Source organism: Megalopta genalis, chromosome 1 (genome assembly GCF_051020955.1).
Source record: "Megalopta genalis isolate 19385.01 chromosome 1, iyMegGena1_principal, whole genome shotgun sequence".
Taxonomy (NCBI): domain Eukaryota; kingdom Metazoa; phylum Arthropoda; class Insecta; order Hymenoptera; family Halictidae; genus Megalopta; species Megalopta genalis.
Genome location: NC_135013.1, coordinates 7,710,001 through 7,726,599, shown reverse-complemented (window position 1 = coordinate 7,726,599; position 16,599 = coordinate 7,710,001). Strand labels below are relative to the sequence as shown.

Sequence of the window (16,599 nt, the reverse complement as noted above, 5' to 3'; positions counted from 1 at the left end):
ACCGAAAATTTTCTTGAAAAGAGGGAACTTGACACCTGACCCGGTTTGCCAGTTTCCCGCGGAAAAACTGGCCCCTTTCGGTGAACTATTTGAACCGGCAAGAGGCGACTCCCGGCGACATCGGACCGCGGCGGAACGGGAACGGGAACGCGAGTCCTCCGATTCGGGCGCGAAACGCAGGAGCGCGCTCGCTCGCTGCGCACAGCGCATGCAAACCCCGCCCCTTCTTTTTTTCCCCTTCCTTTCCCTTCCATTTCGTCTTCCTGTTCTGTGTGCGCCCGCGAAACGGGCACACGTGCGGTCCGGGAGAAATGCGCGCGGACACCCTCGCGAGACGGCGAAACCTTTTTCAAACTGTGGACTAACGGGGTTATACAAATTTATGACAATTTATCGTTGTCAATGGGGAAAACAAATTCTTTATATTCTATTTATATTCTATTATATATAATAATAATAATAATAATAATAATATATATATATATATAATATAATATTCTATTTATATTCTTTATATTCTATTCTATGTATTCTATGTAGAATACGGTGGAACGTAAGGATATAAAAATATGTACGAAGAATAAATAGATAAAGAAATACAATAGGAAATGAAGCAAATAAGCAGAGAATTAAATTGTATACAAGTGTCACAAAATTTATATAGATTAATTATAATTGTACAACGCTCGACCATTGTTTTCTATAAAGATTACTTCGTAAACATAATAATTATTAAGTAATTATTATATTTACCGAGCGTTGTACGATTTATTATTATATTATATTAAATTAATATAATTATTATTATATTATATTATATTAATATAATAACTAAGAGAATAATTACAAATTATTTATTATATAATATTATATAATATTATGCGACGCGAGGCGACGCAAGGCGATGCGAGGCGATGCGATGCGACACGAGACGACGCGATGCGAGGTGACGCGACGCGAGCCGACGCGAGGCGATGCGACGCGACGCGACACGAGGCGATGCAATGCGAGGCTACGCGGCAACGCGATGCGAGCCGACGCGAGGCGATGCGACGCGACGCGACACGAGCCGCCGCGAGGCGGTGCGAGGCGACTCGAGCCGACGCGACGCGAGCCGCCGCGAGACTACGCGAGGCGACGCGACGCAACGCCACAGAACGCCGACAGAACGCGGCCAAGACAACGCGCGTTTTGCTTCGGTGCACTTAGCTACCTTTGTGTCCGTTTTTCTCGGGCTCCGTCCGCCCCCGCCTTCACGGGGAGGACAAAAAGCCGCGACGGCATAAAACCCCTTTAGACAGCGGTCGCTATCGCGTGTATCAGCACCGTCCCAATTCCGGCGCGTATTGTTGTGTCACACGATTTCGCCCTGACGCACAATGCCCCGGAATCGAACGATTTGCGCCTCCGCTGATATTTTCCCGGAAACTTTGTACCGCGTGTCGCTGTGATCGGGTGACACTTGCTCCAAAAAATCTCGGCGAGCAACGATTCTCTCCGCGGCGCAGCCGCGCCTCGTTGCGTCCACTCGTCGCGTAGCCGCGCGTTTTCGCGATGTCGCAGCACGGTGTTGCGATTGTAATGCGACGAAACGGGCGCGAAACCGAAGCAATTAAACCAGACGTTGTTTTGTCAACGGATGTTTATAAATGCGCGTAGAGTTTGATATTATTCATCATTCTTAGCAAATTTATCCTTATATTGTTAAGAATTTTTGAGGGAATTTCGTCAAGTACTCGTCATTCCCGGAATTGTTGTGTGATAAATTTCACGTCTATTGTTGATTTATTTTCTGGTTTTACCAATAAATGTTAAATTAAATCGGCTCCCAAAATTACCGATATAACCTAATCGAAGGTAATATTTTATTGTAAACTAGTACTCGAATCGGACGTTCGTATTTCTAGTTTTGCATTTTCGATAATTATTTTATTTATATTGTACAATAGGGCCCTCCAGCCCACCCCATAAATAAATAAATAGATAAATATATAGATAAATAGATACGTAAATAAATGAATAAATAATTGAATGAATAAGTAAATAAATAGATAGATAAATAAATAGATAAATAGATAGATAGATAAATAGGTAAATAAATAAATAGACAAATAAATAGATAAATAAATAAATTGATAAATAGGTAAATAAATAAATAGACAAATAAATAGATACGTAAATAAGTAGGTAAATAAACAAATGGATAGATAAATAAATTGATAAATAGATAGATAGAGAAATAAATAAATTGATAAATAGATAAATAGAGAAATAAATAAATTGAGAAATAGATAAATAGAGAAATAAATAAATTGAGAAATATATAGATAGAGAAATAAATAAATTCATAAATAGATAGATAGAGCAATAAATATATTGATAAATATATGGATAGAGCAATAAATATATTGATAAATATATTGATAGATATATGGATAGAGAAATAAATAAATTGATAAATAGATAAATAGAGAAATAAATAAATTGATAAATAGATAAATAGAGAAGTAAATAAATTGATAAATTGATAGATAGAGAAACAAATAAATTAATAAACAGATAGATAGAGAAATAAATAGATTCATAAATAGATAGATAGAGCAATAAATATATTGATAAATATATGGATAGAGCAATAAATATATTGATAGATATATGGATAGAGAAATAAATAAATTGATAAATAGATAAATAGAGAAATAAATAAATTGATAAATAGATAGATAGAGAAATAAATATCTTGATAGATATATGGATAGAGAAATAAATAAATTGATAAATAGGTAGATAGAGAAATAAATAAATTGATAAATAGATAAATAGAGAAGTAAATAAATTGATAAATTGATAGATAGAGAAACAAATAAATTAATAAACAGATAGATAGAGAAATAAATAAATTGATAAATAGATAAATAAATATCTTGTTTCTCCTCCCGAAGTTTTTCCAAGTAATTTAAGACCGGTTCCAGAATGTCATCTGAATTCTCCCGTGTCGCGGATGTATTCGTTTCTTAGAACAGTATACGAATAACAACTATTAATAGACGATGTGCACTTTCTGCGGCAGCAGAACGTTCCACATTTTAGGAAAACATGAAACAGGGTCGCCGCGGTCCGCGTCTCGAAGAAAAGAAGCGGTTTTTCTGGAGCAAGAAGGGAAGGACATAATGTATCTTTGGAACGTTAAGCTCGACATGTTTGTTCTAATTGCTGGCTTCGTTAAACGTTACGAAGCCGCGATTTTCGTCGCAGCCTTCTGGCGAGCTCGACGTTTATGACGAAGGAAAGACAAATTTGGTACTCATTGATTTTCATCGGGAGTGTCGCGTAAATGGGTCAAGTCGCCGACATGTTTTCGACAACCAGCACGACTCTATGTAAATTCGGAAAATATTTTTTGCAACTTCCCGAGGCCGATAAAAACGTTCGTGGATCGCTGGAACGAGTTATTAAGAATTTCTTTATTTGCTCGTTCGCTTTGGTTTACACAAAGTGTGATAATAAATTGAATTAAGAAATAGATGCGATTAGAATTATTGCGAGAAATTAGTGAATGTAGGATGACATAGTGAAGCAGAAAAATCGACTGTTTTCGAATTGAAGAACTTGAATGTTTTGGTAGAACGTGTTGACGTATTTTCAATTTTATCGATACTTTCGTAAAGCGTATATCTATCAATATATTTATTTCTCTATTTATCTATTTATCAATTTATTTATTTCTCTATCTATCTATTTATCAATTTATTTATTTCTCTATCTATCTATTTATCAATTTATTTATTTCTCTATCTATCTATTTATCAATTTATTTATTTCTCTATCTATCTATTTATCAATTTATTTATCTATGTATATGTTTATTTACCTATTTATTTACGTATCTATTTATTTGTCTATTTATTTATTTACCTATTTATCAATTTATTTATTTATATAAGTAGCACTCTTGACAACTGAGATTATACAGAGCGAGTCGATGAACTCTTTCACCTTAATTTTTCATATTTCGAGAAAATATGTACATAATATATAGAGAAATATTACGGTGAAAGAGTTAAACGTCTCACTCTGTATAATTTAAAATAAACAAGCCGACCCGTAATTATTTTAACAGCCGCAAAAGAGTGATTCCTGGGGTGATTTCAAGCAACTTTTTCCTCAGCGAAAATTCAATCCGCGGCTTCGTTTACGAGTTATTAATGAAAAACAGTGACCAATGAGAGGAGAGCTAGCGCCAGCGCGAGGCGGCTGTGCCAATGAGCGGAACTGGGTTTCGGCCGCTCATTGGCTCAGCCGTCTAGCACCAGCCGCCTAGCACCAGCCGCCTCGCATCAGCCGTCTCGCATCAGCCGCCTCGCGCCAGCCGCCTAGTACCAGCCGCTCATTGGCTCAGCCGCCTCACACCAGCGGCCTTGAGCCAGCCGCCTCGCACTAGCCGCCTAGCACCAGCCGCCTCGCGCCAGCTGCCTTGTGCCAGCCGCTCATTGGCTCAGCCGCCTCGCGCCAGCCGCTTATTGGCTCAGCCGCCTCGCGCCAGCCGCTTATTGGCTCAGCCGCCTCGCGCCAGCCGCTCATTGGCTCAGCTAGCCTCGCGCTAGCCTCCAGTGCTAGGCGAGCTCGTCTCTCATTGGCCTCTCATTTTTCGCTAATAACTCGTGAACGAAGCCGCGGATTGAATTTTCGCAAAGGAAAAAGTTGCTTCAAATCACCTCAGGAATCGCCCTTCTCCAGGTTTTAACACAATTATGGGACACCTTGTGTACGGTGCCTCGAAAATCAATGTAACCTTCTCCGACAAAATCGCAGTGTACTGCTTCTGTTGCGTTGGACGATCATCTCGATCTATCGATCCGCAAGTAATCGCGACACAAATTGGCCGGCCTACAACTCGGTCATCTCGACCAACCTATAATTGATGTAATTCCAGTACGTAACGCGTTACACTGCCGCGTAATCGCGCGTGTAACGACGGACACGTCGCGTTCCTTGTATCGAGAGCTGCAATTGATGCGCCGCGTTGGAAAATCTTTTGGCACAGTTTTTCCCGTGACTCGCCGGTTGTTTTCCATGTTCCGGTGGTTTTTCCACGTTCCTGCACAACCGGAGCCCGTTTTCGGCGTTTCACCGGGTCCGATAGAATTACTGGAATGTTTTAATCTCCTACGCGATCGATGGTTTAGGGATGTTTGACTGCGCGGGGCTAGGCGGCTCGCGACCGAGAGGATCGTGTTCGATGATAGAATTGGTCGAACGAGCAAGCGCGGATATAGTTAGAACAGAGAATAGGACAGAGAATAGCGCGGTACGCTCCAATAATTCGGATTGTAATGCCTAAGTGTTCGCATTAGCGTGGTAAATAATTATGAAATTTATATCGACGATGTCGTCGCTTGGAAAATCGTTAATCGAATTTTACAGCGTCGCCAGTGTTTTTAATCGCCGACTATTCTCTTCTGTTCCGGCACCAGCTATTGTCAAACTTACACTAATTAAAAATATTGCACGTTTTTCTTTTTTGGTTTCAGAGAAATAAAATGACCGCGATCGTGGATAATATATAATATAATAGATATAATAATATAAAATATGATATAATATAATATAATAATAATAAAATATATGATATAATAATATATAATATAATAGATATAATAGATATAATAACAATTGAACGATCTTTTTAAAATTCGACCATGTTTCAAAATAGCCGATGCCACCAATTTTAACCTTTTTTAATTAGAAAAAAATGTTTAAATGTGACCGGAACATGCACAAATAAACCTTGCAAATGCGACTATAAAAGTCGATTCTTTTTTACCGTCGTAAGAAAATCCTAAAATTGAACAGTAAACCTGGCGAGGTCTTAAAGCGACAAACAAAAGAAAAGGCTCGCAAGAATTGCAAGATAGAATTAATAGAAAATTTTCGCAACTTTTTATAACAATTTGTGCCCGCGAATGAAACAACATATTCGACGATTCTTAATGAAAGCAGCTTTACGACCTCGACAATTATGAACTAAAAAATGCGAAACCGTGCGTTTGACCGAGGATCGCAGATCCAGCGTTAAGGTTGAATAATAAATTAATAACCAGATCGCGGATTTTGCGCACTTACGATAAAAATAGATACGCGAAATTTGCGAACGTTGAACGAGCTCGAGAAAACATCCGCGCATTATTTGAGCCGTTTATTATGAAAGTGGCATATACGTCACTTTACCGTAATGAAAAGTGGTGATTTTTTAATGTTTATACGAAATTATTTATACTGAGAAAAATATCAGTATCCTGAGATAACAAATACAAGTGAATCTTCTCGAAAGTTAGCATCCATATTTTTAAACGTGTTAAAACGCAAACCACTTAAATATATCGACTTAAAAACAAAGTGATTTATGCCACTTTCAAAATAAACGGCTCATTTTCAACTCGCTAAAAACATTGAAGAAAGAAAGAAATATTTATTGTTCGGCTCACGTTCGCTGCAATCGACGTGAGAAGATAACTTCTATTTAGCATAAAAATCCCGCGATCCGGCCGTAACATTGAACATCGTTAATTAATATAATATTACTAATATATATATATATATATATATATATATATATATATATAACAATAATACATTTATTATTTATTTAATATTTAATATATTTATTATTTATTTAAACAATAATATATTTATATATTATATTATTTATATATTTATATATATAATATAATATATATAAAAATATATAAATATATTATATTTTATATATATAATATAATATATATAAAAATATATAAATATATTATATTTTATATATATATATAATATTACTAATTCGAATAAAATCGAATATCGCGGGCAGAACGACGCGTCGATAATAATTAGAAAGTTACGCGCAACCGATAGTCCGCGGCTATGGAAACTTGTAATTAATGGACAGAGCGCGCGCGCGCCCGCGCGCGGCCCGTATCGGTTTTTGCGTTAGTTTATAACATTAACGTGCCGGGGGAAACCTTTCGATTATAGTGCGGCCAGGTTATTATTAAGCCGCGCAAAGTAAAAATAATAACGCCGGCACTGTTCGAGAATAGATTTCGCCGCGCGGCCCGTTTTTCGCCGCAGGCCGTTCGCGTTCGTTCTCGCCGGCGCGGCACCACGACCGATTTCCAAACTTCTTTCTCATTAACCCGCTCGCGACCCAACTTCTGAGCATTATCGTATGTGAAATAGAGCAAGAGGCGTGGGTGTCGGTGCTCAAAGCCGCCACCACCACCAGGCTTATCGACCGGCCGGCCGGCAGGCCGCGCGCGCTTTCCTCTCCGGATTGTCCTAAAAGTTCGACGAGCTTTTTCAACTTAACCCCTTAATCCACGCGACCGGAAAACTACACACGAGACACTATCGCGCGCACGATACTCGCGCTTTATATATATTTAAACATATATTTTATATGTATTTTTCTTGGAAAAGCGGAGAAAATAATAGGGTTGGAAGTTCGAGCAGCGACGACGCGCACTTTATCAATAATTAAATAAATTTTCATCGAAGATCGGTCCATTTAGCTTGCGTTTTTCTCAGGATTTAACCCTTTGCACTCGAAGCCATTTTAACTGTGAATCTAAAATCATTTTTTTTCACTTATAGCACTTTCATTTTACAAGACAAAGCGCATTTAACGCGTATGAAATTGAGCCTCGTGATTCATACAACGGTTACGCTTTCAGTAATTTTAAAAATCTGAGCTTTGATAATATAACAATTATCTTAGAACGTGATATAACGATTTTAGTGGTGCCTCGGAGTCACCACTCGAGTGCAAAGGGTTAATTCTTAAATTACAATGAATCGAAGATAATGTTGAAATGTCCGTAAATTCTTCTTCTAATTATCTTTACGATTTTCTCTTTCATTTGTTCTTTCACTTGTTCGTTTTTGCGATAAATGCGCCTATTTATGATGTGAATATAATGTATAAATACAAGTGAAGACATAAAGATGTTTTAACTTTTTTTTTTACTTTAATACTTTAATATTTTAATATCTTAATTTTTTAATTATTTTTATGACTTTACTTGTACACTTACATTAATATTCGTATTATAAACTCATGTATCCGTCGCAAAAAATGAACAGATCAAAAACGAAACTGTGAAGACGTTAATAGAATTTAGGGATATTTTTACATTATTTTCAATTTACTGGAATTATTGAAAGAGGAAAGACATTTTCAGATCATTTGTGCTTCTTAAATTTAACTTCGTCGCAATTCGATTTGCGGACAAAGATGCTGTGTAATCGTAAATTATACAAAGATCATGAACGTACGAACACAATTTTAAGTAAAAGCGTTGCTCACATTTTTCCTCAACGAGGGACGAACGTAACGAAACGAAACAGTTCAACGTGCACAAGGGGTTGAAACAATAATGTCGATCACAAGATAATCGTATCTCCTCTTCCCAAATTGTCCATTTTTGTGGGCAATCCGAGCGTCAATTAAGGAGACATTGCTGTATACTCATCGCGACACAAAATACAATAAAGTCTCCCTAATTCCTGTTCAGATTGTCCACAAAAATAGAGAATTTGGGGAGAGAAGATACTATAATTCGAGCCTTGCGGTTCGTTTTTATAATTTTCGAATTGTCAACAATTACAAAAGCGAGCCGCAAGGCTCGAACAATCGTATCTCTTCTTCCCAAATTGTCCATTTTTGTGCGCAATCTGAGCGTCAGTTAGGGAGACATTACTATACAGCAAATTCTTCCTAATCGACGCCCGGCTTGGAAACAAAAATGGACAATTTGAGAAGAGGAGATACGATTACTCGAGCCTTGCGGTTCGTTTTCATAGTTGCGAATTGTCAAGAACTATAAAAACGAGCTGCAAGGTTCGAGTAATCGTATCTCCTCTTTCCAAATTGTCCATTTTTGCGGACAATGCGAGCGTCAATTAGAGAGACATTACTGCATTTCGTCGGACAGCCGATGCGCTCGGGCAATTTACAGATTCCACCGATCGGATTCTCGAAATCCGAGGAGAACAGATCGCCTACCGTTCGCGGAATCGTCCGGAATTGTGCTCTATCATTCGTTGTCCGTGGAATTGTCCTAACGGAACTCCGATAACACGGTGCTTCCACGACAGGAACTACGATGCGTCGACGACCGGTTGGAATATAACGCGTTAAACGTCGAAAATCGATCTGAGAATTTCCAATAAAATCGAAGCAACCGATTCGATCGAACTGAAAGTAGAAAGTTGAAATTTATCACAGTCAAATTCAGTTTTCTCGAATTACACGTCGCTCAAATTATAGCAACAGTTGTGGCTAAAAATTGGTCGAGTTTGATCGACGACAACTCCGCGAAAAATCACGGTAGGATCGTGACTTTTCCTTTAAATCGAAGCTCGAAACCTCCGCTTTAAAATACCGTTTCTGAATTTTAAGTTCGACGCAGCCTCGCCGCTACAATTCTGTAAACGCGAGGCCATGATTGTCGTATCGAAAATACGATTTGCCAAGTTCGACGAAATGCACGAACTTCGTTAAATTTTTCTCGGAGATACCGTTCGCAGCTGTACAAAGCACGATCCTTTAGCTTTAATTTAAGAAAAAAAGAGAAACTCGTCTAGAGAAGAGAGACGATTATTCGAGTCTTGCGATTTATTTTTACAGTTATAAATTGTCCACAATTATGAAAACGAGCCGCAAGGCTCGAACAATCGTATCTCCTCTTCCCGAATTGTCCATTTTTCTGCACAATATGTCCCGAGCGAAAACAACGATCTCCTTCGGCCGGTGCGCGTATATCTCGATCTCGATTTTCTCGCGCGATCGTACGCGCGGGCGTAGATCGTTCCGTGTGTAAGCTCCATAAAGGCGTCACGCTCCGTAAGCAGAGCCCTCCTTGATCCAAATTCCAACCCGGGGTTGGAGGTTGAGCGATTCAATCTGACTTTAATGTTCACACTGGACAAAGCTGCTGCCGGTACGCGTTGAACTGTGAACCGCTTTCACCGTTTCATTTTTTTCCATTCCCGAACCGATTAACAAAGGAAATTTTTTTTCGCTAAGCCCGGCCGAGAGCCGAAGAGACGGAGGAGGGGCAGAGACAAAAAGAGAGAGAGAGAGAGAGAGAGAGAGAGAGAGAGAGGTGCGTTCGTGTGTGTTGCAAGCACCGCTCACGAATCGCTCCGTGAAATATTTCACGTACTCCGGGAGCCACGTGTTTCCGAAGAAAGCGCGCATTCCCGGGCCCGAACGATTCGGAATCGACTCCCCTCGCCTCGCCGGGGGAAAAACTTCATCTCCTCGGCCATAATTAGAGATCTTATCTGTTCGTAGAAGAATCTCGCGGACACCGATATCGACGTCGATCCTCATCGAACCGCTAATATGAGCCGTTTATTTTGAAAGTGGCATAAGTCACTTTGTTTTTAAGTCGATATATTTAAGGGTTTGCGTTTTAACATGTTTAAAAAATATGGATGCTAACTTTCGAGAAGATTTACTTGTATTTGTTATCTCAGGATACTGATATTTTTCTCGGTATAAATAATTTCGTATAAACATTAGAAAATCACCACTTTTCGTTACGGTAAAGTGACTTATGCCACTTTCAAAATCAACGGCTCATATTTAACGTAACTCGAGGAAGACGCTTGAATCGACGCGCTTCTCTTTGCTGCTTAATCGAAGTCATTTTATTTTGAATTTGAATTTATTTTAATTTGAATTTGAATTTGAATTTTAATTTATTTTCAATTTGAATTTTAATGTAATACTCGTCGTCCGATTAGTAGACTGTGGATTTTTGTTCTTTTGTGGATAAAAGAAATTCCGGAACAGAAATGAAATAAAAATCTGTTTCTTCTTTTATCGATTTTGATCAATTCGAGAGAGGGTAACGAATGTTGTTGGATTTTTTTTAACGCGTTTACACATCGATGTTTCGTTCAGTTAATATTAATTGTAAATGCATAAAATCCGCGGTCTACCAATTAATTCATTTACGTGTTTTTAGTTAATTTAATTTAATTTTATACATGTTTTGTTACATGTTTCATCAATTTACTTTAATTTTGCACATGTTTCGTTATATTATAATTAATTTTACATATTATTAATTTAATTTAAGTTTACACATGTTTCATTACATGGTTTATTAATTTAATTCAATTTAACGAATTAATTCGTTGCATGTTAACGGAACTGAATGTTGCTAGGACTTTTCGAATGCAGAATTATTTTCAATCATTTTACATTTAATCATTTTAATTTCGTTAATTAAATGACCTTGGTATTGTGGGAATTTATCGTTGCACACTTAAGAAGAATAGAAAGCTTTATGAAATGTCTGGAAAAAAAGTATCTTCAAAAATATGTTTCGAAAAATCGATGAACAAAGCTGAGAATGTTCGCGAAACATCGTTTAATTGTGGAAGAAATTGTCTGTCGTCCGAGGATTAATTATGCGCTTCAGAATGCGCGTTAAATAAACAAAACCAGATGCCCCCTTTCTAACATTAGATCGTTGCAAAAGTAACTTCGACATTTTCGTGTAAGAGCTATCTATTCGAAAAATCGAAATAACTTTCGCAACAATCCGATCCATTCAACGGTTCATCTATCCGCAATTTGCAGACGTTTCGAATCGAACAACACCAGTTCCGAATTCCTCGAAAAACGATTGAGAAAGCGGCAACAATTCCATCCGCAATGAATAATCTCCGCGACGTTGACACAATCGCTTAGAAGAAAATCATCGTCGTCACTTTCCAGCTACGACTCATTAAAAAGTGAATCAGCTGCCGCCGAAGTAGGTCGAAATAAACAAGAAAAATGGCTTCCCTTCTCAATTAATAAGCCGCGGAACCGTCGATGACACAGAATTCTTCTGCGCCGCGCGTTAAAACGAACCTCGAACGATTGATTTAGCAACTGCCTGAGCAGAAACGTCGCCGCCTAACTCGTAATTAGTATTGTGCAAACATTTATTACATCGATGATCCCGCGCGAGCGTCGTCGCGTTAGTTTCCCAGCATCTTCGCTGAAATTACCCGAGCCGATACGGAAAAACTTGCAATGTCTCTCTAATTGACGCTCGGATTGTCTACAAAAATGGACAATTCGGGAAGAGAAGATACGATTATTCGAGAATTTCGGCTCGTTTTTATAGTTATATAACTATTTTATAGTTGTTTTATTATATAAAAATGTCTCGTAATCCGGAAACGGCGGGTTCCTCGGATCATTTGAAGCAACTTCTTCCTTTACGAAAATTTTCTCCGAAGCACCGTTAACGAGTTATCAACGAAAAACCGTGACCGATAAGAATCGAGTACGGCTGACGCGAGGCGGCCCAGCCAACCAGCGCGCGAAGCCCAGTTCCGCGCATTGACTCGGTCGCGTCGCGCCAGCCGAGCTCGCCTCTCATTGGTCACTGTTTTTCGTTAATAACTCGTCAACGGTGCCTCGGAGAAAATTTTTGTAAAGGAAAAAGTTGCTTCGAATGATCCGAGGAACACGCCACTTTCGGATTGCTAGCCATTTTTGGGACACCCTGTATAAAAACGAGCGCCAAGTCTCGAATAATCGTATCTCCTCTTCCCAAATCGTCCATCGTGCGAAATCTGAGCGTCGATTTAGAGAGACATTACCGTATTGCCGCGAGTTTTCCTTTTTTTATCCGATAAGTTGCGATTTATTCCGATAAGTTCCTTTGTTGCCGGCCTCGTTTTATCGCGTTCGACAGGCTCGCGGCTCGGCGCGCAGATGGTTGCAACGGTTTATGATTTATCGCCGGACGAGTTGTAAAATTTCGTTTGAATGGTTATTGTAACGCGTTCGCGCAACCGAGCACGCAGGAGAACGGTCTCTCCCGCGCGATTTGTCGTGGCGACGCGATTGCATTTTACCGCGCGACGCCGCGGCTCTCCCGCAAAACCTGTCGTGTTGCTTGCTTGATGAACGACAGATTGGAACGTGTGTGCTCGTTCGGCGACCAGTTGGAACGATTTTCTGTGCGATTTCAGCCTCGAACAGAAGCTTCGACTTCTCCTTGCGACTGACAATGAGAGAGCCTCCGCCGACTCTCTCGGTTCGCGGTTATGACAAATCGCGCCGCGATCGTGGGCGGGAAACACCGTGTTACGCTACCGAAGCTGTCCCTTCGGGCCCATTTTTATCCTTTCCCCCGTAAAATTCTGTTCATGCCAGGGACCGATGTACGCTTACTGGCTGGTGCCAGCCGATTTCGGAGAAAATTTTATTCGACGGAGTCGTTCGAATCGATATTCGAATCAAATTTTATTCGACGGAGTCGTTCGAATCAATATTCGAATCAAATTTTATTCGAGAAATGTATTCGAGATGTTGTTCGATCGAAATTTTATTCGAAGAATTTATTCGAATCTTTGTTCGAATAAAATTCTGTTCGAAGAATTTATTCAAATCGTAATTCCAATAAAATTCTGTTCGAAGAATTTATTCAAATCGTAATTCCAATAAAATTCTGTTCGAAGAATTTATTCAAATTGTAATTCCAATAAAATTCTGTTCGAAGAATTTATTCAAATTGTAATTCGAATAAAATTTTATCTCAGAAATTGATTTAAATCGTTATTCGAATAAAATTCTATCCAAAGAATTTATTCAAATCATTATTCGATTCAAATTTTACATCAAGAATTGATTCAAATTGTAATTCGAATAAAATTTTATCTCAGAAATTGATTTAAATCGTTATTCGAATAAAATTCTATCCAAAGAATTTATTCAAATCGTTATTCGATTCAAATTTTACATCAAGAATTGATTCAAATCGTTATTCGAATCAAATTCTATTCGAAGAAAATTGATTCAAATCATTATTCGAATCAGATTCTATTCGAAGAATTTATTCAAATTGTAATTCGAATAGAATTTTATCTGAGGAATTGATTTAAATCGTTATTCGAAAAAAATTCTATCCAAAGAATTTATTCAAATCGTTATTCGATTCAAATTTTACATCAAGAATTGATTCAAATCGTTATTCGAATCAAATTCTATTCGAAGAATTGATTCAAATCATTATTCGAATCAGATTCTATTCGAAGAATTTATTCAAATTGTAATTCGAATAGAATTTTATCTGAGGAATTGATTTAAATCGTTATTCGAATAAAATTCTATCCAAAGAATTGATTCAAATCGTTATTCGAATACAATTTTATCTGAGGAATTGATTTAAATCGTTATTCGAATAGAATTCTATCCAAAGAATTTATTCAAATCTCTATTCGAATCAAATTTGATATCAAGAATTGATTCAAATCGTTATTCGAATCAAATTCTATTCGAAGAAATTATTCAAATAATTATTCGAATCAAATTTCATTTAAAAAACATATTCGAAGTAACATTCGAATAAAATTGTATCCGAAAAATGTATTCAAATCGTAATTCGAATAAAATTGTATCCGAAGAAATTATTCAAACAATCATTCGAATCGAATTTTACTCGAGAATTCATTCGAAATATCGTTCAAATAAAATTGTACCCGAAGAATTTATTCGAATCGCAATTCGAATAAAATTTGATCCGAAGAATTGATTCAAATCGTAATTCGAATAAAATTCTATCCAAAGAAATAATTCAAATAATCATTCAAATCGAATTTTACTCGAGAATTCATTCGAAATATCGTTCAAATAAAATTGTACCCGAAGAATTTATTCGAATCGTAATTCGAATAAAATTTGATCCGAAGAATTGATTCAAATCGTAATTCGAATAAAATTCTATCCAAAGAAATAATTCAAATAATCATTCAAATCGAATTTTACTCGAGAATTCATTCGAAATATCGTTCAAATAAAATTGTACCCGAAGAATTGATTCGAATCGTAATTTGAATAAAATTGTATCCGAAAAATGTATTCAAATCGTAATTCGAATAAAATTCTATCCGAAGAAATAATTCAAATAATCATTCAAATCGAATTTTACTCGAGAATTCATTCGAAATATCGTTCAAATAAAATTGTACCCGAAGAATTTATTCGAATCATAATTCGAATCAAATTTGATCCGAAGAATTGATTCAAATCGTAATTCGAATAAAATTCTATCCGAAGAAATTATTCAAACAATCATTCGAATCGAATTTTACTCGAGAATTCATTCGAAATATCGTTCAAATAAAATTGTACCCGAAGAATTTATTCGAATCGTAATTCGAATAAAATTCGATCCGAAGAATTGATTCAAATCGTAATTCGAATAAAATTCTATCCGAAGAAATAATTCAAATAATCATTCAAATCGAATTTTACTCGAGAATTCATTCGAAATATCGTTCAAATAAAATTGTACCCGAAGAATTTATTCGAATCGTAATTCGAATAAAATTGTATCCGAAGAATTGATTCAAATCGTTCTTCGAATAAAATTCTATCCGAAGAAATTATTCAAACAATCATTCGAATCGAATTTTACTCGAGAATTCATTCGAAATATCGTTCAAATAAAATTGTACCCGAAGAATTTATTCGAATCGTAATTCGAATAAAATTCGATCCGAAGAATTGATTCAAATCGTAATTCGAATAAAATTCTATCCGAAGAAATAATTCAAATAATCATTCAAATCGAATTTTACTCGAGAATTCATTCGAAATATCGTTCAAATAAAATTGTACCCGAAGAATTTATTCGAATCGTAATTCGAATAAAATTGTATCCGAAGAATTGATTCAAATCGTTCTTCGAATAAAATTCTATCCGAAGAAATTATTCAAACAATCATTCGAATCGAATTTTACTCGAGAATTCATTCGAAATATCGTTCAAATAAAATTGTACCCGAAGAATTTATTCGAATCGTAATTCGAATAAAATTCGATCCGAAGAATTGATTCAAATCGTAATTCGAATAAAATTCTATCCGAAGAAATAATTCAAATAATCATTCAAATCGAATTTTACTCGAGAATTCATTCGAAATATCGTTCAAATAAAATTGTATCCGAAGAATTTATTCGAATCGTAATTCGAATAAAATTGTATCCGAAGAATTGATTCAAATCGTTCTTCGAATAAAATTCTATCCGAAGAAATTATTCAAATAATCATTCGAATCGAATTTTACTCGAGAATTCATTCGAAATATAATTCAAATAAAATTGTACCCGAAGAATTGATTCGAATCGTAATTCGAATAAAATTCTATCCGCAGAAATTATTCAAATAATTCATTCGAATAAAATCGAATTCCAACTCGGCATATACTTCGCATAACACAACAATTGATACCGCTGAAAACGGCTTTGAAAAAGCCGCGTTAAAGAAGATCCGCCAAAAGTCGGCGGCGATTTTTTAAGGTAAAAAACCGTGAGAGATTCCCGTCTCGAAGCAAGAAAACGCGTGAAAGGCGGCGAGACGAGAATGGATCGGGCGGAGGCGGACGAGCCGAAGTCCGGTGTCCACGTTCGCAGTGGCAGAGAGTGGAAAGGGACTGTTTCACAAGTATTATACAAAGCGATTTGGGCGCGAAGTTCGGCCGCGGGAGAGCACCGCAGAAGCCGGCGAGGTAGACACGGCCAGGTAAAAC

At 37.0% G+C, this 16,599-nt stretch overlaps 1 protein-coding gene across 1 annotated transcript in view; it reads right to left on the bottom strand.

Annotated features, from left to right (window-relative positions):
* The window catches only part of LOC143259161 (uncharacterized), a 217,426-nt gene that overhangs the window by 89,687 nt on the left and 111,140 nt on the right, over window positions 1–16,599 (bottom strand). The window lies entirely within an intron of this gene.